The sequence below is a fragment of the Saccopteryx leptura genome, chromosome 8 (genome assembly GCF_036850995.1).
Source record: "Saccopteryx leptura isolate mSacLep1 chromosome 8, mSacLep1_pri_phased_curated, whole genome shotgun sequence".
In the NCBI taxonomy this organism is placed as follows: Eukaryota; Metazoa; Chordata; class Mammalia; order Chiroptera; family Emballonuridae; genus Saccopteryx; species Saccopteryx leptura.
Genome location: NC_089510.1, coordinates 93,241,379 through 93,265,130, shown reverse-complemented (window position 1 = coordinate 93,265,130; position 23,752 = coordinate 93,241,379). Strand labels below are relative to the sequence as shown.

Genomic DNA, 23,752 nt, shown 5'->3' with positions numbered 1-23,752 from the left:
CTAATGAAAATGACAATACGACATATCAGAATCTATGGGATGCAGCAAAAGCAGTGATAAGAGGGAAGTTCATATCACTTCAGGCATATATGAACAAACAAGAGAGAGCCCAAGTGAACCACTTAACTTCCCACCTTAAGGAACTAGTAAAAGAAGAACAAAGACAACACAAAACCAGCCGAAGAAAGCAGATAATAAAAATCAGAGCAGAAATAAATGAATTAGAGAACAGAAAAACTATAGAAAAAATTAATAGAACAAGGAGCTGGTTCTTTGAAAAGATCAACAAAATTGACAAACCCTTGGCAAGACATACCAAGGAAAAAAGAGAAAGAACTCATATAAACAAAATCCAAAATGAAAGAGGAGAAATCACCACGGACACCGTAGATATACAAAGAATTATTGTAGAATACTATGAAAAACTTTATGCCACTAAATTCTACAACCTAGAAGAAATGGATAAATTCCTAGAACAATACAACCTTCCTAGACTGAGTCAAGAAGAAGCAGAAAGCCTAAACAGACCTATTAGTAGAGAAGAAATAGAAAAAAAACATTAAAAACCTCCCCAAAAATAAAAGTCCAGGCCCTGACGGCTACACCAGCGAATTTTATCAAACATTCAAAGAAGACTTGGTTCCTATTCTACTCAAAGTCTTCCAAAAAATTGAAGAAGAAGCAATACTTCCAAACACATTTTATGAGGCCAACATAACCCTCATCCCAAAACCAGGCAAGGATGGCACAAAAAAAGAAAACTACAGACCAATATCTCTAATGAATACAGATGCTAAAATACTAAACAAAATACTAGCAAATCGAATACAACAACATATTAAAAAAATAATACATCATGATCAAGTGGGATTCATCCCAGAATCTCAAGGATGGTTCAACATACGTAAAACGGTTAACGTAATACACCATATCAACAAAACAAAGAACAAAAAACACATGATCTTATCAATAGACACAGAAAAGGCTTTCGATAAAATACAACACAATTTTATGTTTAAGACTCTCAACAAAATGGGTATAGAAGGAAAATATCTCAACATGATAAAGGCGATATATATGATAAACCATCAGCTAACATCATATTAAATAACACTAAACTGAAGGCTTTCCCCCTTAAATCAGGAACAAGACAGGGTTGTCCACTCTCTCCACTCTTATTTATTGTGGTACTAGAGGTTCTAGCCAGAGCAATCAGACAAGACAAAGAAATAAAAGGCATCCATTTCGGAAAAGAAGAAGTAAAGGTATCACTTTTTGCAGATGATATGATCCTATATATCGAAAACCCCAAAGAATCCACAAAAAGACTACTAGAAACAATAAGCCAATACAGTAAGTTTGCAGGATACCAAATTAACATACAGAAGTCAATAGCCTTTCTATATGCCAATAATGAAACAATTGAGTACGAACTCAAAAGAATAATCCCCTTCACGATTGCAACAAAAAAAATAAAATACTTAGGAATAAACATAACAAAGAATGTAAAGAACTTATATAATGAAAACTATAAACCATTGTTAAGGGAAATCGAAAAAGATATAATGAGATGGAAGAATATACCTTGTTCTTGGCTAGGAAGAATAAATATAATCAAGATGGCTATATTACCCAAAGCAATATACAAATTTAATGCAATTCCCATCAAACTTCCAATGACATTTTTTAAAGAAATGGAGCAAAAAATTTTCAGATTTATATGGAAATATAAAAAACCCCAAATATCTAAAGCAATCCTAAAGAAAAAGAATGAAGCTGGGGGCATTACAATACCTGACTTCAAACTCTATTATAGGGCCACGACAATAAAAACAGCATGGTATTGGCAGAAAAATAGACACTCAGACCAATGAAACAGAATAGAAAGTCCAGAAATAAAGCCACATATATATAGTCAAATAATTTTTGATAAAGGGGCCAAGAACATACAATGGAGAAAAGAAAGCCTCTTCCATAAATGGTGCTGGGAAAACTGGAAAGCCACATGCAGAAGAATGAAACTGGACTACAGTTTGTCCCCCTGTACTAAAATTAACTCAAAATGGATCAAAGATCTAAACATAAGACCTGAAACAATTAAGTACATAGAAAAAGACATAGGTACTCAACTCATGGACCTGGGTTTTAAAGGGCATTTTATGAATTTGACTCCACAGGCAAGAGAAGTGAAGGCAAACATTAATGAATGGGACTACATCAGACTAAGAAGTTTTTGCTCAGCAAGAGAAACTGATAACAAAATAAACAGAAAGCCAACTAAATGGAAAATGATATTTTCAAACAACAGCTCAGATAAGGGCCTAATATCCAAAATATACAAAGAACTCATAAAACTCAACAACAAACAAACAAACAATCCAATAAAAAAATGGGAAGAGGATATGAACAGACACTTCTCCCAGGAAGAAATACAAATGGCCAACAGATATATGAAAAGATGCTCATCTTCTTTAGTTATTAGAGAAATGCAAATCAAAACTGCAATGAGATACCACCTCACACCTGTTCGATTAGCTATTATTAGCAAGACAGGTAATAGCAAATGTTGGAGAGGCTGTGGAGAAAAAGGAACCCTCATACACTGTTGGTGGGAATGTAAAGTAGTACAACCATTATGGAAGAAGTATGGTGGTTCCTCAGAAAACTGAAAATAGAACTACCGTATGACTCAGCAATCCCTCTACTGGGTATATACCCCCAAATCTCAGAAACACTGATACGTAAAGACACATGCAGCCCCATGTTTATTGCAGCATTGTTCACAGTGGCCAGGACATGGAAACAACCAAAAAGCCCGTCAATAGATGACTGGATAAAGAAGATGTGGCACATATACATTATGGAATACTACTCAGCCATAAGAAATGATGACATCGGAACATTTACAGCAAAATGGTGGGATCTTGATAACATGATAGGAAGCGAAATAAGTAAATCAGAAAAAAACAGGAACTGCATTATTCCATACGTAGGTGGGACATAAAAGTGAAACTATGAGACATTGATAAGAGTGTGGTGGTTACGGGGGTGAGGAGGGAATGGGAGAGGGAAAGGGGGAGGGGGAGGGGCACAAAGAAAACAAGATAGAAGGTGACAGAGGACAATCTGAGTTTGGGTGATGGGTATACAACATAATTGAACGACAAGATAACCTGGACTTGTTATCTTTGAATATATGTATCCTGATTTATTGATGTCACCCCATTAAAAAAATAAAATTATTATAAAAAAAGAAAGAAATATAAAAAAAAGAAAGAAAGCTGAATATGATTTGTTGATTATTAGCAAAAGAGATAAAAGGGCTTTTCCCAGGAGCTGTTCTATTTATCTGTTAAAAGTCAGGCCATGTTTAATGTTCGCTATATATTCAGTTTCCTCTAGTGTCTTTATTGATGTCTCTACTGTTACCTTAAGATTTCTCTAGAAACTTCTTTGACATGTAGTTTTTTTCTAATATCTTCTCAATTGTAATCCATTGTAACACTGGAGTCCTGTATAAGGTGGTAAAGTACAGAGGAGAGAAAATATTCCATAATCATATGATTAAATCTTAGTTTTTTTTTTCATGGGCAAATGTCTTTGGGATGTCACATTCAGATGAGTTTCATAGGATTTTTCCTCTCCATGTGTGTGACGGGAAGGTATAAAGTCTCAAGTTATATAATTGCTTTATTTCCTACAACATGTTAGCTTCTAGTAAAGCAAATCTCCCCTGAGGACAGAATCTTGCTACTGAGAATAGATATTCTGGGCAGAGTTAAAATGATACTTTTTCCTTTTGCTACTAACAGCCAGAAGACACTTTTCTCTGATCATCACTATGAGAAACTGTGGAGCTCTTATATGCAAAACCTATAAAGACATGGAAGCAACCATATGACTGATCCCTTAAGAAATTTTAATTCTTAAGCTAGTCCATGCTCAGCTTCCAAAACTTAGTCAATGACAGTTAGGTCCCAGTGCTTTCTATGCTCAATATGTTGTGATTCTCTGTATTTAAATATCTCCAGTTTTCAAAGCATCATTTTGTCTTGTTACTTTAATTCTCTAATATATACAAGAAGACTTAAATTCAGGGTTGTTTTGAAGTGTGGAAAAGAAAAGCTCTTAACATGAATAATTTTTGGCAAAACTTACTTTCTCTAAAACAAACAGACTTTTAGTAGAACTTACCCTTTCTGAAAAGACTCCTTATTCCTGGCCTTGAGGCTGGTTTCCCAGACTGTGGCCTTTGACTAGCTTTACAAAGTTGCAGGTGTTCTCAGAATGTTTCTTTCTGAATTAACCCTATATATAAACATTGTAAGAAAGCTTGTGTCACTGCTCTGTTTTACTGCTATGCTTTCTCTCCTCCCCATTCCTCAAGCAGTATGTAATTCTGCCTATAAAACCTAACTCCAAACTGCAGATGGATATCCATTGATTTGAAAGGCTTTGGCCTTCATGTGGTCTGCATGTATAGCTCACTAATAAAGGCTCCCTAATTACTTAATTTGGCTCAGTGATTGTGTGGCAAGATGTTTGTTTCTCGCTGTTCCATTACAACAAATGGAGGCCCCAGTGAGATAAGTACCCTCTGGACACATTTGTCTTTTTGTCTTTGCAACACAAGAGGAGTGGCTGAACTCCTCGGCCTGACTGCCAGGAGCAGAAACCCAGTAGTGGAGGTGCCACCTAGATGTTCCAGGGCCCTGCTGGTCTTTTCTGTCTGCCTGACAGTCAGCCTCAGACAATCAGCATGCCCAGCCACCCATTTGGAGTCATCAGGAAAACCTCCGGAGGTAAGCAGAGCAGATTTGTAATCTGCTTAGTTTATGGTTTGTTTGTTTGTGACTAGCCATCTGTAATTGTGATTGAGGATAGGATGCAACCAAACTCACACCTTAGACTCTCCACTACCAAGATGTTGTCAGAGAATTATTTGGAAGAGGGATTTGTGTGCTCTTGGGAGAAGAGTTGCTGGGATTAGATTTCACCTCAATCTTCCAGGACACATTTGGATTTGCTCTCATGTGTCTGCCCTCTGTCTGTTTTGCCACTTCTGTTTATTTTTACAGAGACATCTCCTGGTTTGGTCCCTCTTTGAGATCTCCTTCCTGCATTTTTTACTGGATATAGGACCTTTATTTTCAAGGGTCCCTCTCTGATTTTACTTCTGCCAAGATGACGTTCTTCACTTTTGTTTTGTTATTCTGTCTCTGTGTTGAAAACCCCTGAGTAAATATGTGAATAAGGAGCTCAGGTAGCTGAGCCTGAGTTTCCAGTTGTGGCTCTTCACAATCACCCCCTTCCATTTTATCTGAAAGTTCTCTGTCCTTTGGTTCTCCAGGATATGATCCAAAGGGGGACATTTTAGAAAACTGGCACAAACCTCGGTTCATGATCCCTTTTGTGATCTTAGGAAGTTCATTTGTACTCATATTGTTTATAACAATGGGGGAAGGGCAAAGTAAGAGTAAAACTCCTCTTGATTGTATGCTTAAAAATTTCAAAATTATTAAGGGTTTTCTGATGATTATGGTGTAAAACTAAGCAGAAGGAGGCTTCAAACTCTTTGTGAACTAGAATGGCCATTCTTTAAGGTAAAGTCACAAAAACAGGGCTCATTAGGTCTAAGAGATGTCAGAGCTGTATGGAATGTAATAGCTAACCCACCAGGAAACCCAGACCAGTTCCCATATATAGATCAGTGGAGGGCTCTAGTAGAGAATCCCCCTCCCTGGATGAAAGGCTGTGCTGTCAGAAATAGTCATCATGTTTTGCTAGCAACAGCCCCAAAATAAGACAAGAAGGTTACTGTTTTACAAGTTGTTCAGGAAGATTCAGAATTACCCCATCCATATATTTCCCCTCCATCAGCTCCATCTGCTTCATAAAGCCCAGAGCCTGTACCTAGATGGACTAGGAGGCAAGAAGAGAAAAAGGAAGCAGATCCCCTCTTACCCTTAAGAAAAGCTCCATTAGCAGAGGGGAGGGAAAGAGATGAGCCTTATCTTGTCTACATCCCTTTTTTCTCTAGTGACCTGTATAAGTGGAAGGCTCAGAATCCCCCTTTCTCGGAGAAGCCTCAAGCTCTAACAGGACTGGGTACTGTTGGAATCTGTGCTGTACACACATTGCCCCACTTAGGATAATTTGCCAGAAGCTTTTAGTTACTTTGTTTATTACTGAAGAGAGAGAACAAATCAAATCAGAAGCAAGAAAAGCTGTCATGCTGAGGAGAAATGGCTCTGAGGAGGACAATCAGGACCACCTTAATAAAATGTTTCCCATTGTCTGGCCTAAATAGGACCCTAGCACTATTGCAAAATGGGAAGCTTTGAACACTTTTCACCAGTTTCTGTTAGCTGGGATCAGGGGAGCTGCTAAGAAACCCATGAATTTGTCTAAGGTGTAGGAGGTTATTCAGGGCTCCCAGGAAACTCCCTCAACTTTATTAGACTGCAAGAAGCTTACAGGGTCTACACACCTCTAGACTCTGAAGCATCAGACAATGCTAGGGCAGTTAACTTAGCTTTTGTGTCACAGTTCGCTCCAGATATCAGGAGGCGGCTACAAAATTTAGAAGGCTTCTCGGGGATGGTAATTTCCCAATTGCTAGATATATCTCAGAAAGTTTATAATAACAGAGATACCCTCGAGGAGAAACACACTAAGAAAATGACAAAGGTAGTTGTAATTGTTTTAGAACACCAGAATAAGAAGAAAGGGAAACTTGAGTTAAGCAGAAATCAGTGCACTTATTGTAAAGAAGAAGGACATTAGAAATAAGACTGTCTAAAAGTAGGGGGCTACCAGTAGATTTCCTCACTAACACTAGAGCTTCTCACTCTGTTCTCACTGCCCTCCTCAGAGTGGTCTCAGGGAAGCAAGTACTTATATTAAAAGACTGTTAGAAGCTGATATTCTTGTTCCTTGCCAATCCCAATGAAATACTCCCTTACTGCCTTCCCAGAAGCCAGGCACCAAAGACTGTTGTTCAGCCCAGGACTTACAGGAGGTAAATAAATGGGTTGAGACAATACACTCAACTGTGCCTAACCCCTACACTCTTTTGAACCTGTTGTCACGGGACTTGAAATTTTACAGTCTTAGATTTGAAAGATGCTTTCTTCAGTATCCCCTTGGCCCCTGCAAGTCAGTCCATCTTTACCTTCAAGTAGAATGACCCAGAAGCAGGCACTTCAGGACAACTAATGTGGACCAGATTCCCACAGGGCTTCAAGAATTCACCAACTCTCTTTGATGAGGCTCTACATCAGGACCTGCTTGCCTTCCGCCAGGAGCATCCAGAATGCATGCTGCTACAGTACATAGATGATTTTCTTTGAGCAACAGAAATGGATGTGAACTGCTCCACAGCCACTGACGGACATTTACAAACACTGCAGACTCTAGGGTACCAAATGTCAGCTAAGAAGGCACAACTCTGCACCTCTAAGGTGACCTATCTAAGCTACCACATTGAGGTGAGGAAGTGCACTCTCTCCTCCAGTCATATAGAGTCCAGAAGGGATCTCACTCCATGGAAAAGATCAGTAAATACTGCTCACAGCCATTTGCTTGGCGAGCAGGAAACGAGGTGTGTTGAAAGGGCTGGCTTGTCTTCCAAAAAGAAAGGGGGGAGAGAGAGACAGATGGTGAGGGGCAGAGGAATGCAGGGGACAACCTGAAAAGCTGACATATCCAGTGCTGGAGCCAGTCATAGCTGGGGGGGGGGCTGATCCTTCCACAAAACAAAAGTCAAAGTGCTTCCAGGTCACAGATCTCCAGACATCTCTCCAGCTCCAATCAGCGCAAGAAGACACAGCTGAAAACAAGAAGTGGGGAGGAGGGGCAGTAACTCAGGTCTCCATTGAGATCTGAGATACATCTCCCCCTATTGAAGCTGAGAAAGCAACCCGCCCCCAGATAGAGTAACTGGCAGAATAGGACTTCAGAGCCTCAGGTTACACCCACCACATTCCTGGATACAGTTTCAAATAAGCCCTCTACTGAGATCAGCAAAGAAGGCAATCACCTGTAAAGAAAACAAACAAATCAAGACTTCAAAGCAGCCCAAATCCGAAAGTGGATTACAAATAATAGCTGATGCCAACCCAAAAAGACCTAGAAATAACAGAATTGAAAACTGGAGGCAGACAACACTAAGCCTAGACTCAACCAACTCTACAAACAAAATACCCAAACACACAGATATAATAAGAAGACAGAGAAGTGCAATCCAAATGGAAACCACAAGTGAAACATCCAGGAAATAAACTGAGTGCTATGGAAATAACCAAACTTCCAGATGTGGAGTTCAAAATAATGATTGTAAGGATGCTTAGGGATCTTAGAACTACAATGGATGATCATTACAAACACCTAAATAAAGAAAAAGCAAGTATAAAAATGGATATTGAAATATTAAAAAAGAATCAGTTGGAGATGACAAATAATATCAGAAATAAAGACCACAATGAAAGAAATTAAAAACAGGATGGATGAAGCTGAAGATTGAATCAGCGAGTTGGAGGGACAACTGGAATGAAGGCATGAAAACAGAGAAGAAAAAAGAAAAGAGACTCAAAAAGTCTGAGGAAACTCTTAGAGAGCTCTTTGACAACATAAAGAGAAATAAATCTGCATTATAGGGGTTCCTGAAAAAGAAGAGAAAGAACAAGGGATAGAGACTTTGTTCAATCATATTACAGCTGAAAACTTCCCTAAATTAAGACAGGAGAAACTCTCACAAGTTCAAGAAGCACAGAGAACTCCATTAAAAGGGAAACCCAAAGAAACCTACACCAAGACACATCATAATTAAAATACCAAAGCTAAGTGATAAAGAAAAAATATTAAAAGCTGCTAGAGAAAAAAAGGCTATCACCTACAAAGGAACCCCCATAAGGATGACATCCGACTTCTCAACAGAAACACTTGAGGCCAGAAGGGAATGGCAAGAAATATTCAAAGTAATGCATAACAAGAACCTACAACCAAGACTACTTTATCCAGCAAGGCTGTCATTTAAAATTAAAGGAGAAATAAAAAGCTTCCCAGAAAAAAAAAAAAAAAAAACTCAAGGAATTCATTACAACCAAACCAATGCTGCAGGAAATGTTAAGGGGCCTATTGTAAACAGATCAAAGTGGGAAAAGAATATAGCAAAAGAGAAATACAGGTTTAAAGAATAAAATGGCAATAAACAACTATATATTAATAATAACCTTAAATGTAAATGGATTAAATGATCCAATCAAAAGACATAGGGTAGCTGCATGGATAAGAAAACAAGACCTGTATATATGCTGTCTACAAGAGACACACCTTAAAACACAGGACTATGTTGAATAAGAGTGGTGAAAGGGGGGACCCCTGCCTTGTTCCTGATCTTAAGGGGATTGTTTTTAATTTTTTCCCATTGAGTATGATGTTGGCTGTGGGTTTGTCATAGATGGCTTTTATCATGTTGATGTATGTTCTCTGTATTCCCACTTTGTTGAGAGTTTTGATCATGAATGGGTGCTGGATTTTATCAAATGCTTTTTCTGCATCTATTGAAATTATCATTTGGTTTTTCTCCTTCCTTTTGTTTATGTGATGAATCACATTGATTGATTTGTGAATATTATACCAGCCTTGCCTCCCCAGAATAAATTCCACTTGATCATGGTGTATGATTTTTTCATATATTGTTGGATCCGGTTTGCTAATATTTTCTTGAGGATTTTAGCATCTATATTCATTAGGGATATTGGCCTATAATTTTCTTTCTTTGCATTGTCTTTGCCTGATTTTGGAATCAGAATTATGCTCACCTCATAAAAGGAGCTTGGAAGTCTTCCTTACTCTTGAATTTTTTGAAATATCTTGAAAAAGATAGGAGTTAGGTTTTTTTTTTTGAATATTTGGTAGCATTCACTTGTGTTGTTATTTTTTTATTTGACAATCTAAGGGAAAAGAGGTCAGTGACCTTGATTAAATAGTCAGGTATTGTATGTTTTAAAAATTTATATGACTCATTAGTATGCCTGCTTCATCACATTGTTTGAAAATCTCTCATTTTTTGGAATCTATTGGTAAATAGATTAAGTAGGCTGACATATGGTACATATTTAAAATCTTTTTGAATTAAGTCAAATTAACATAAGATACCATCTTGACTCTTTAGTGTTTATAATTTGTATACCTCCATAAATATAGTTACCTGGTAGAAGAAAAAGCATAACACTTATAGTCCAAAAATTCAGAGTTGAAGTAATACTAGTTTTTGTTTTTCATAGTTTCAGTACTAGTTTTTTTGTTACTGTTTTGTCATAGCAATATTAATCAAAAAAGACATTTTGCCTGTCATCTCACAGTCTTAATAAATTGATTACAGTAATGTATATAGATAATTTGGAATCAGAAGAGCTTTTTAAATGATCCATACATTTTTGCAGCTGTAACAATATTTTCCTCCTTTTTTCTTTGTTATACACACAATGGTGACAATGACTAATGGTTTTGATGCTCTACTCTTTTATTTTTAGTGTCACTGTGTACATGATGTTATTTGTTTTTATGTGTCTTATGAAAGTGCTTGCAGCAGACTTAGAATGGGTTAAACTGTTCATAAGTAAGAAATGGACCATCAGAAGATTGGCCATTGATCAAGGCTCAAAATGTACTGTGTGAAAGAAATTTTAGGGCTTTGTGTAGAAACTTGTCAACATTATTTATTTATAACAGTGTGATTGGTGATTTATACATTTTTATTGAGGGATCACTGGAGGACTGGTTATATAGCAAAAAAACATTCAGACATCATCAGCAGAATATAAAAAACCCTGGCAAAGTATTCATTTTGGGTCCCCTGATTTCAATGTGTTCTGTGCATATCTTGTTGGATCTAAACTGAGAGAATAGAATGTGGCCTGGTAAAACTCTTAGAAGAAGGTCAATTAAGCTCAGTTCAAGCCAGTGGCCTCTTTGAGTCCCTTTTATGTAGCAGACTCAGATTTATGAATATCTTTACTTTAAATGCTTCAGCTATATTATATCCTTTCCCTGCAATTATTTGTAAATTTGTATGGGTTGTCTTTTTGTGTACTGTGAATCTTCTTTAGTAATTGAATCCTGAGTGCCACAACATGCTGTTGTTCAATGTGTCATAGCTACCTTATATTGATAAAACTTTATAGCTGAAAGAAGTTTTAGTCAACATCTCTTATGTGTAAGAATATGCTCTGAAATTATGCAGAGTTAGACAACAAACAGAGGTAGCAAAGAACCCTAGGGCAAAAGCCCTGAGTAGATGAGAGTCTAGGGGCCTCTCTGACCCATACTGGAAACAGCACATGCTGGAAACAGCAAAGCAGCAGGATAAGATTCAGTAACAGAACTGTATAGGCTCTCAGAACAGAGATTACAAGTCAACATGTTCCTTGTCCTTTACCTCACACCTTGAAAACTTCTGCTGTCTGTTCCCTTGAGTTATTAGTACTGGCTAATAAATATCTGAGTAAGGCTGGAGATGGGGCTTCAGTCCTTTGGTCTCCTGACTGGTGCTGTTGCCTCACCTAAGCCCCTTGGAGCATTCCTTCAGGTCTGCAAATAATTCATTGTCATCACAACAAGTGGTGCCCTTGTGAGGAACAGGAACCAAATGACAGGTTTGCTACTCTGAGTAGTTCAATTGTTGCAATGACAAGCGGTTCCCCACTTGAGGAACCAGAAAAAAATGACTTCCCAAAGCTTGGCAAAGGAGAAGGATGTCTTCTCATTCCAATTGTAAGGGGTACAAGCAGCAGGGGAAAGGCCCTTGAATGCTTGCAATGAGGTCACTTTTAGGGACTAGGCCAGGGGCTTTCTCTTTTCCTTCATCCCTCCTTCATCACAGGAAATTCCCTTTCTGCTAAGCGGCAGAGTCTCAAGTTAACAGCTACCAGGACTCAGAGCTGCAGTGTATCATATTATAATTTAACTTCCATCTTGTTCATGATCCAACAACAGTGCCCTTGGTATCTGAAGGAAGGAAGTTACGCTTAAAAGATTGGGAAAGGACTTTTACCAAGGGGATATTTGAAGCAATCGGGATGGGATATAAAATGATCCCTTGGGAGTAGAAAGGGTTTGTAAAAACTATTTTTACCACCTAGCCCGAACCTCAGACCAGCCCCTCCCCCAGATATTTCACCGACCCTAAACAGCAGGAAGTAGCTACAAAAAGAGACCATCACCCCTTTTTCTTAAAAAACAAAAAGCTGGAATGTTAGGTTTGGATCAAGAGTTTCTTTAAATCCAGAACCCCTTTAAAAACTCAGATCTGTCTCACACAAACTTTTTCTCCCCTTAAGCAACTCCACCACCCTGGGAAGGTTCTGGAGAGTGTATTTGGAAAAAGGCCTTTAGGAGGAACCTGAGATTTGAGAAAGAAAGACAGCCTGTGACCAAGGCCACAACCCTGTTACAACTGTTCCAAAGGACATTTTCAGGAAGATTATAGGCAGAGCCTAATACCAACTATGTAGCTTGGTTTTTGTGTGTACCCTGAGAGACTAATTAAAATTCTACCTAAAAATTCCCTATAAGTTCTAGCAAAGCAGATTGTAAAAGGCCAATATGATCAATTACTATTCTTATTGTGTTTATACAAATTTTCAGGATAAGTTTAAACTAGACTTAATACAGTAACTAGGATAATCTTAATGTGACTGCTTAAAAAATAAATAACTAAAGGCAATTTTAGGAAGAAAAAAACCCAGAGAAACCAAGTAATTTAAATATCTTAAAGCCTTCTCCTGGAGACCTGAGAACAACTGTAATGCTGAGAGCAATAGTAAAATTATTAATAATACTGTAAAATAGAAAACTATTCCAAATTTTTAAACCAAGTGGTCTACAAATACATTTGATATCACTACTAGTTTAATTTAATTAATGTTTCTTGAAGTTCTTAACAAAAAAATATGCTTGCTTTGCCTAGGTGTACTAAAGTTCCTGTTATTTCTGTTAAGTCCTCTAAAAATATGTTATGTATGTTAATAAAAAAAGAACTGTTTCTAAAGGTCATAAAATATGTTCATAAAAGTATCAATCTAAAATTCTAATTACTAACTTAGACCTCAATGAAAGTTAAGGTTTTTAGAAGTTGAGAATTCTGATTAATCAGAAGTTGTATGGTTTTAAAATAAAAGGTATAAGGAATAGAGATACTTTTAAAAGGAAATAAAAGAAAGTAAATTGTTCTGAAAGCTGGTTATTTCTGAATGGTGAAGATTTGTGTAAGTTGCAGAAGATTTATGCAGGTTGTAGAAGTTTTATGCAGAGAAACAACAAAGAGAAGGAACTAAGAATGTAGACAAAGGTGAGAGAGAAAAAAGAAAGGACTTTAGAAAGAAGATTGTTCTAAAAGGAAAAAAAAAGAAACATTAGAACATTCCTATGGGCCTCAGGAGCTTGAGAAATTCACCTTATCTTACAGGTATTACAGAAAGATCCAATAGCCTTCTTAAGCCTCAATTACCTAAACAAAAATGGGAGAATCAGGAGGAGAGAATCACCCTACAAAACAATTGTACAAGACCCTTTTTTTTTTAAGTTTTTGAACATTTCCTCATCAGAACTTCCTGCAGCAGAGAAGCATTTTATGCCAGCCGAACAACAGCCTAAGCCTCTCATGTTGTATCAAGGTGTATTAGCTGGCCCTGAGTAGCAGAATCTAATCAAATTGCTAAAATGGGGGTGAAAGTATGTTTCAATTTTGTCATCAACAGGTCCTCTAGATAACAGCAAGGAACTTGAAGCCTTATCATAAATGGAAATCAGCACCTAGAAAGCAAGCCAGTTCCAGAGATCCAGAAGCTGATAGTGAATCCACCTCCAAAAATGAACTTGAAAAAGAGGAGGACACCTAGCTCACTCCCAAGCACTCAGGAAGCAACTGACATCACCTGGGACACTTTGAAACATCTAATCAGGCATGCTAAAGAACTTTGCAAAAATACAGACATGCCTGTACCCCTAAAAACCTGTTTCTCTCTTCACTTGCCTTTCACCTTCCACTGCAACCACCTAACCATCTTACTCTCTGTTAATCTTTATTAAAACAAAACAGGGGAATATGCAGGAATATGCTCTAAAAACATGCAGAGGTAGGACAACAATTAGAGACAGCAAAGCACCTGAGTGAAAGCCTTGAGTAGATGAGAGTCCAGGGGCCTCTCTGACCCATAGTGGAAACAGCACATGCTGGGAACAGCAAAGTAGCAGGATAAGATTTAGTAACAGAACTGTATAGGCTCTCAGAACAGAGATTGCAGGTCAGTATGTTCCTTGTCCTATTTTTATTAATTTTAATGGGGTGACATTAATAAATCAGGGTACCTATGTTCAAAGAAAACATCTCCAGGTTATTTTGTCATTCAGTTATGTTACATATCCATCACCAAAAGTCAAATTGTCCTCTGGGTTTTTGTTGTGCCCCTCACCTCCCCCCTCTTGCTCCCTATCTTCCCCCCCCCATAACCACCACACTCTTGTCCATGTCTCTTAGTCTCATTTTTATGTCCCACCTATGTATGGAATCATGCAGTTCATAGTTTTTTCTGATTTCCCTATTTCACTCCATATAATGTTATCAATATACATCCATTTTGTTATAAATGATCCAATGTCATCATTTCTTATGACTGAGTAGTGCTCCATAGTATATATGTACCATATTTTCCTTATGCAGTCATCTACTGAACGGCATTTTGGTTGTTTCCATGTCTTGGCCACTGTGAACAATGCTGCAATGAACATGGGGCTGCATGTGTCTTTACTTACCAATGTTTTTGAGTTTTGGGGGTATATACCCAGTAGAGCGATTGCTGGGTCATATGGTAGTTCTATTTTTACTTTTTTGAGGAACAACCATATTTTCTTCCATAATGGTTGTATTACTTTACATTCCCACCAACAGTGGATGAGGGTTTCTTTTTCTCCGCAGCCTCTCCAACATTTGCTATTACCTGTCTTGTTGATAATAGCTAATCTAACAGGTGTGAAGTGGTATCTCATTATAGTTTTGATTTGCATTTCTCTAATAACTAATGAAGATGAGCATCTTTTCATATATCTGTTGGCCATTTGTACTTTTTCCTGGGAGAAGTGTCTGTTCATGTCCTCTTCCCACTTTTTATTAGATTGTTTGTTTGTTTGTTGTTGAGTTTTATGAGTTCTTTGTATATTTCAGATATTAGGCTCTTATCTGAACTGTTGTTTGAAAATATCATTTCCCATTCACTTGGCTCTCTGTTTATTTTGTTGTCAGTTTTATCTTGCTGAGCAAAAACTTCTAAGTCTGATGTGGTCCCATTCATTTATCTTTGCCTTCACTTCTCTTGCCTTTGGAGTCAAATTCATAAAATGCTCTTTAACACCAAGGCTCATGAGTTTAGTACCTATGTTTTTTTCTATGTACTTTATTGTTTCAGGTCTTATATTTAGGTCTTTGATCCATTTTGAATTAATTTTAGTACAAGGGGACAAACTGTAGTCGAGTTTCATTCTTTTGCATGTGGCTTTCCAGTTTTCCCAGCACCATTTGTTAAAGAGGCTTTCTTTTCTCCATTTTGTGTTGTTGGCCCCTTTATTGAAAATTACTTGACCATATATATGTGGTTTTATTTCTGGACTTTGTATTCTGTTCCTTTGGTTTGAGTGTCTATTTTTCTGCCAATACCATGCTGTTTTGATTATGTGGCTCTATAATATATTTTGAAGTCAGATATTGTAATGCCCCCAGCTTCGTCCTTTTTCCTTAAGATTGCTTTGGCTATTTGGGGTTTTTTATAGATCCATACAAATCTGATGATTTTTTGTTCCATTTCTTTAAAAAAATGTCATCGGAATTTTGATGGAAGTTGCATTAAACTTGTATATTGCTTTGGGTAATATGGTTATTTTGATTATATTTCTTCTTCCTATTCAAGAACAAGAAATATTTCTCCATTTCATTGTATCTTTTTTTATTTCCCTTAACAATGCTTTGTAGTTTTCATTATATAGGTCCTTTACATTCTTTGTTATGTTTATTCCTAGGTATTTTTTTGTTGTTGTTGTAACCATGAAGGGAATTATTTTTTTGAGTTTGTTTTCTAATGTTTTGTTGTTGGCATATACAAAGGCTATGGATGTTTGTATATTAATTTTGTAGCCTGCAACCTTACTGTATCGGTCTATTGTTTCTAGTTATCTTTTTGTGGAGTCTTTGGGATTTTCGATGTATAGCATCATATCATCTGCAAAAAGTGATACCTTTACTTCTACTTTTCGGACATGGATGCCTTTTATTTCTATATCTTGTCTGATTGCTCGGGCTAGAACTTCTAGCACCATGTTAAATAGGAGTGGAGAGAGTGGACAACCCTGTCTTGTTCCTGATTTAAGGGGGAAAGTTTTCAGTTTTATGCCATTTAATATGATGTTAGCTGATGGTTTATCATAAATGGCCTTTATCATGTTAAGATATTTTTCTTCTATACCCATTTTGTTGAGTGTTTTAAACATAAAATTTTGTTGTATTTTATCGAATGCCTTTTTCTGCATCTATTGATAGGATCATGTGGTTTTTGTTTTTTGTTTTCTTGATATGGTGTATTACATTAACTGTTTTACATATATTGAACCATCCTTGAGATTCTGCAATGAATCCCACTTGATCATAATGTATTATTTTTTGAATATGTACTTCTATTTAATTTGCTAGTATTTTGTTTAGTATTTTAGCATCTGTATTTATTAGAGATATTGGTATGTAGTTGTGGGTTTTTTTGTGCCATCCTTGCCAGGTTTCGGTATGAGGGTTATTTGGGCCTCATAAAATGTGTTTGGAAGTATTGCTACTTCTTCAATTTTTTGGAAGACTTTGAGTAGAATAGGAACCAAGTCTTCTTTGAATGTTTGATAGAATTCACTAGTATAACTGTCTGGGCCTGGACTTTTATTTTTGGGGTGGTTTTTAATAGTTTTTTCTATTTCCTTCTTGCTTATTGGTCTGTTTAGGCTTTCTGCTTCTTCACGACTCAGTCTAGAAAGGTTGAATTGTTCTAGGAATTTATCCATATCTTCTAGATTGTTGAGTTTAGTGGCATATAGTTTTTCATAGTATTCTACAATAATTCTTTGTATATCTTTGATATCTGTGGTGATTTCTCCTCTTTCATTTTGGATTTTGTTTATATGAGTTCTTTCTCTTTTTTCCTTCATGAGTCTTGCCAAGGGTTTGTTAATTTTGTTGATCTTTTCAAAGCACCAGCTCCTTGTTTTATTAATTTTTCTATAGTTTTTCTGTTCTCTAATTCATTTATTTCTGCTCTGATTTTTATTATTTTCTCTCTTTGGCTGGTTTTGTTTTGTCCTTGTTTTTCTTTTTCTAGTTCCTTAAGGTGTGAAGTGAAGTGGTTTACTTGGGCTCTCTCTTGTTTGTTCATGTAGGCCTGAAGTGATATGTACTTTCCTCTTATTACTGCATTTGCTGCATCCCAGATATTCTGATGTCGTATTGTCATTCTCATTTGTCTGTATATATCTTTTGATCACTGTGCTTATTTTTTTTTTGACCCACTCATTTTTTAAAAGTATGTTGTTTAGTTTCCACATTTTTATGGGTTTGTTTACCTCTGTTTTGCAGTTGAAATTTAGTTTCAAGGCTTTCTGATCAGAAAATATATTTGGTACAATTTCAATTTTTCTGAATTTGCTGATATTATTTTTGTGGCCCAACGTATAGTCAATTCTTGAGAATGTTCCATGTACACTAGAGAAAGATGTGTACTCTGTCACTTTGGGATGAAATGTCCTGTAGATGTCTATCATATCCAATTGCTCTAGTGTTTTATTTAAGGCAAATATTTCTTTATTGATTTTCTGTTTGGATGAACGATCTAGAGCCATCAGCGGCATACTGAGGTCTCCAAGTATGATTGTATTTTTGTCAGTTTTTGTTTTTAGGTCAGTCAGTAGCTGTCTTATATATTTTGGTGCTCCTTGGTTTGGTGCATATATATTAAGGATTGTTATGTCTTCTTGATTCAGTGTCCCCTTAATCATTATGAAATGACCATTTTTGTCTCTGAGTACTTTTGCTGTCTTGTAGTCAGCATTGTTAGATATGAGTGTGGCTACACCTGCTTTTTTTTGGATGTTATTTGCTTGGAGTATTGTTTTCCAGGCTTTCACTTTGAATTTGTTTTTATCCTTGTTGCTTAGATGTGTTTCTTGTAGGCAGCATACACTTGGATTTTCTTTTTTAATTCATTCTGCTACTCTGTGTCCTTTTATTGGTGACTTTAATCCATTTACATTTAGTTTAATCATTAACACTTGAGTGTTCCCTATTACTATTATATATATTGCTTTCTGTTAGTTTTGTATCTTGTTTGATTCTTCTCTTTTGTTTTTCTAATATTTGTTTTTGTTTGGTTGTAATCCATACTTCTTTTTTCTGTTACTTCTTTTTTCAAGTCATGTGCTTTTGTGGTGGTTTTTTCAGGGGTGGTTACCATTAGGTAATGAAAAGGGTACCTACCCTGTTCATTGCAGTACCCTATCTTATGAGTGCTTCTGCATTCCATCTTCCTTTACTACTGTTAATCTTCCTGTTCTCTCCTTTTTTGGTCTTTGTTGTCACAGTGTAAGTTTGGTTTTATTGTGTTCTTGGTGGAGTTTTTACTTGTGGTTTTGTTTTGTTTTTTTCTTTGTATCTGGATGGAAAACCCCCTTTAGTATTTCCTGAAGTAGGGGTTTTCTGGTGAAAAATATCCTCATTTTTCTTTATCTGTGAATTTTTTTATTTCTCCTTTGTATTTAAAGGATAGCTTTGATGGGTATAGTATTCTTGGCTGTAAGTTCCTCTCTTTCAAAACTTTAAATATTGGAGTCCACTCTCTTCTAGCTTGTAGAGTTTCTGCTGAGAAATATGACAATAATCTAATAGGCCTTCCTTTATATGTTGTATTCTTCTTTTCTCTAGCTGCCTTGAGAAATTTTTCTTTGTCATTGGTTTGTTCCAATATTATTATGTTTTGCCTTGGAATAGGTTTGTTGGGGTTAAGATAACTCAGTGTTCTGTTTGCTTCTTGAATTTGAGGCTTTAATTCTTTCCACAATCTTGGGAAGTTCTCATCTATTATTTGTTTGAATTTGTTCTTCATTCCATTTTCTTTCTCTTCTCCTTCTGATATACCTATTATTCTTATGTTACTTTTTTGATGGAGTCAGACAATTCCTATCAGGCTTTCTCATTTGTTTTTAATTCTTGAGTCTCTCTCTTCTCTCTGTTGTGCCCCAAGTTGCCTGTCTCCTATATCACTAATCCTCTCTTCTATTTGGCCTGTTCTATTAGCTAAGCTTGTTACCTTGTTTTTCAGTTCATGAATTGAGTTTTCATCTCTGTTTGATTTGTTTTCATAGTTTCTATTTCCTTGGTAATATATTCTTTGTGTTCATTGAATTGTTTTTTGAGCTTCCTAAATATTCTTTCTGTGTTTTCTTGTATATTTCTGAGTATGTTTAGGATTTTTAATTTAAATTCTCTGTCATTTTACTCCAAGCTTTCCTATCTGTTAAATTTTTTTTATAGATTTTTTCTCATCTATTTGTGCTACATCTCTGTCATTTGTAACTATGATATTCTATTTCTTTTTCCTTAATGGCATCTGAGGGTGGTTTTGTTAATACCACTAATGAGAATTAATAAAGAATAAAAAGTAAAAGAAAAGACAACAATAAAAAATAATTAAAGCCTGACCTGTGGTGGCGCAGTGGATAAAGTGTTGACCTGGAAATGCTGAGGTCACTGGTTCGAAACCCTGGGCTTGCCTGGTCAAGGCACATATGGGAGCTCATGCTTCCAGCTCTTCCCCCCTTCTCTCTCTCTGTCTCTCTCTCCTCTCTCTCTCTCTCTGTCTCTCTCTTGCCCTCTCTCTCTTCTCTCTAAAAAAAATGAATAAATTAAAAAAAAAAACTGAAAAAAAAATAATTAAAGAAATTATTGTTGTTTCTTTTTTTCTTTCTTCTTTTCCTCTCTGAGAATATCATGAAAAACTGAGAATTATATTGTGCTAAGTGGGGAAAAAAACTACTTATAACATAGGGCCTTTGTTGGAGAGAAGTAATAAAGGTGCAAAAGGGAGGTAGAAATCCAAAAAATGCAAAAAAAGAAAAAAATTTGATCAAAAATAAATAATTTGCTTGTAAATGATGGTTGACTGAGAAATATAGTTAAAGGTATAAGAGGAAAACAAAAAAAATACTACTCTATTAAGTTGAACAAAAAACTACATAAAATGGAGAGCCATGGTTGTGGAAAATGCTAATGAGTTAAAAACAAAGTAAAAAGCACACAAAATGCCACAAGAAAAAAATTTGAATCCAAAATAAAATAATTTGTTCATGAGTGAAGATCGAATGAGAGGAAAAGTAAAGGAGAAAAGAAGAAACTAAGAGAGAGGGAGAAAAATGAAAAAGGGAAAGAAGAAAAAAAAGGAGAGAGTTAAGGGTTTTTGGAGTATAACCCTCCTAGAGAGAAAGAAAAAAGAAATGAAAAAAATGAAAAATGTAACACTTATGGGTAATGTAGTTCAAGATGAAGTGAAAAGAATAAGATGAGTAGAGAATAAAAGGGTCAAGGTGGAAGAAGAGAGAAAAATAAAGATAAGAATATGAAAGAAACAAAAAAAAGTTGAAAAACTTATAAAGACTTTTAAAGACTGAATTTTTCTTGATTTTGAGAGGTTCTCTTCCTCCTTTTTCTTTTCTCTCCCTCTTCCTGATTGGTGGCTCTGTACCCCAGTCTCTGCCCTGTGTCATGCTTAGGTAGAGATTTGCTCTTGATGTGTCTCTATGGCGATGTAATATATTAGGTCTCAGTCTCATTGGTAGTCGGGGCTTGCTAGCATTTGTAGGCTCCAACAATGAGAGAGTCCATTTTCCCGGAGCCTCTCTCCTAGTCTCTCCTTTCTAAATTAGCAGCCTAATGATCCAGCTATGAGGTTGCCGCTGCTTCTGCCTGGAGAGTAAGAGGCTCAAAGAGCTGGCAAATCCCCACTCTATTCCCACGCAGCACAGTGTTCTGGGTAAGGTTCTGTTAGTCAGAATTAATTGCATATGCTCTGTCTCCCAAGTTAAATTTAGTGTTCACAACCATGGTACTCATAATCCTTACAATAATCTAATCATAAAGCAACACTTTTCTAACAAATGCTCATATTCCATAAGTGCTTTCACATAGCTTGGTAGGATTTATTATACAGAAGGCAATACACACTAAACAGTGTTTATGAACTCATATTAGAAAAGATATGAAGCCAGGCTCTGGCCCGGTAGCTCATTCGGTTAGAGTGTCTTTCTGATAAATCAAGGTTCAAACCCAAGTCAGGACACATACAAGAATCAACCAATTAAAGTCAATAAAAATAATTTGAAACTATACAATAAAATTAAAATTATCAATATTGGAAGTTCAAAAATTATACCAAAATATTAAGGCCAGTCACATATAAGAATAAGTGAATATTATTAAGATAATAATAAAATCTGTCCATTCTATCTGGAAGAATTAGAAATGAACTTGTATTTAATTTGAAATATTTTTAAGGTTTCTTTATAGATTTAAACTATTATCTTTTGAGTGTAATACAACTAATTGAAATGCAACAGTGAAGGTATTTTATAGTATATGAGTTGAACAATGAAATGCACATAGTATTTCGTTAATTGTTTCAAAACAATTTTGTGAGATTTTATTTGATAAAACAATTTAAATAGCTATTGTTTGTGTAGAAATAAAAAGAAAACAGTAATAAACACATTAGTAAAACTTAATTTCAACCACAAAAAACCCTCTAACATTTTTATTTTACTTATGTTTATTTATTATATAAATAAATTATTTCTAAAATTAAAAATTTTAAAACAGGCTGTTATAAATCATTATTTTTTTACTTGTAAAACACTGATTTTAAATTATTTTGTTTCAGCTTTACACTAACACAACAATATTTTAAAGATGTTATACATATTATTTTAAGAAAACCTTAAATTAATCAGATGTTTTCCTGATGTTGGCCATTTAGTTTTGTATCCAAATTAACAAAGATAAACAATCCATAATGAATTTATTATGATTTAACTATTACTCACATCCTTATTTTTTCTTTTAGAATCATAATAATATATAGTATTAGTACTAAGTCCATGATCACAATTGTAACTTTTAATATAAATGCTGTAAATTTTGAGATTTATATTACATATATAAAAGACTGCTCATTTTTTTGAGTTACTGTCCTCACTAGATATTTAGTCTTTAAAGTCAAATAGAAAGTGAGTATTATATCATGGTTTATTTGTGTATTTTATTACGAATAAGGTAATTTATTTCTTGTAGTTTATTTTTATATATATATTTTTTAAATTTGTGCATTTTTATGAATATCATTTCATATATATTTTTATTATTTGTTAATTATTTTATGTGTTGAAACTATGTCTTGCCATAGGATATAAATTTAAAGCAACACAACATTGCACAAATGCTTTATTGTAACAAAGATTGAAAATTAAGTAAAAAATAGAAATGAAATAAAAACTTTATAATAAAACAGTAGAGTTGATTAATGAAAAAAAATAAGCATATTTATACAAAAGTGGACAGGTAAGTAGAAAGATGAGAAAATTCAAATACTTAGTGGTAATAATAAGGAAGCTAAAGTGACACTGGCCAGTTACCTTGGTTGGTTAGAGGATTGTCCTGAAGCATAGAAGTTGCCTGTTCTATCCCTGGTCAGGACACATACAGGAAGAGCTTATTTTTTATTTGTCTCTCTTTCTCTCTCTCTCCCTTCCTCTCTTGCTAAGATCAATAAATAAAAATCATTTAAAAAAAAGTGACTCTATTAATATTATACAAAGTATTATTTGGAAAAGGACCTTACAATTACAATGAGATATTACATATAAAAAATACATTTATTAAGAAGAAACAACTATGTATATGTATATATGTACGCATACTATTATACTCCAAAAAAAAGGTATAACTGACACAAATCAATGAAAAATAAGTGATACAAAATTGTAATTGGTGATCTCATCAATTTTTTCTCAGTAATTAGTTGAAGAAGCAATTAAAAATGCACTAAGATACAGAAAATTTGACAGCCTTATCAGCAATTTTGTATATAAAATATAGTTGTCTTAATTCCACTACAAAAATTTTCAATTTAATTATTTATTAATTTACATTTAATGCAATGATTAGTAAAGTTATACTTCATATGGTTTAAATATATCAACTTTTGATTTGTTTTCTATTTATCTGATCTCTTCTATATTTCTTATTTCTTCATTTCCTATTTTGGATTACTTGAGTAGTTTTTGGTTTTTCATTTCATCTTCATTCACTTAGTAATAATAAAATCTTTTTTTTCCATTTGTAGTCACTTGAGTTTAAACCACGTCTCTGACTTAGCACAGTCCACATTAAATATATATGAGTTCATGTGTAATTTATGACATTATTCTTAACATTACAATACTGTATTTTCACTTCCTTACACATTTCCCCCATTTTCTGTGTTAGTCTCATCTGATCTGTAGTAATGTTATCAGCTAGAAATGAGACTAGGTTGCTCTTGAGGGCCCATATGACTTGTGGCAAGCCCCCACAGACATTTCCTTCACCAGAATTAATTCCATGGATGGACTGGCTTTGTGG

The 23,752-nt window shown here is 35.2% G+C and overlaps 1 pseudogene; it reads left to right on the top strand.

Annotated features, from left to right (window-relative positions):
• The first annotated feature begins 4,759 nt into the window (after positions 1-4,759).
• LOC136380061 (cytokine receptor-like factor 3) overlaps positions 4,760-23,752 on the top strand; it is a 52,547-nt pseudogene continuing 33,554 nt past the window's right edge.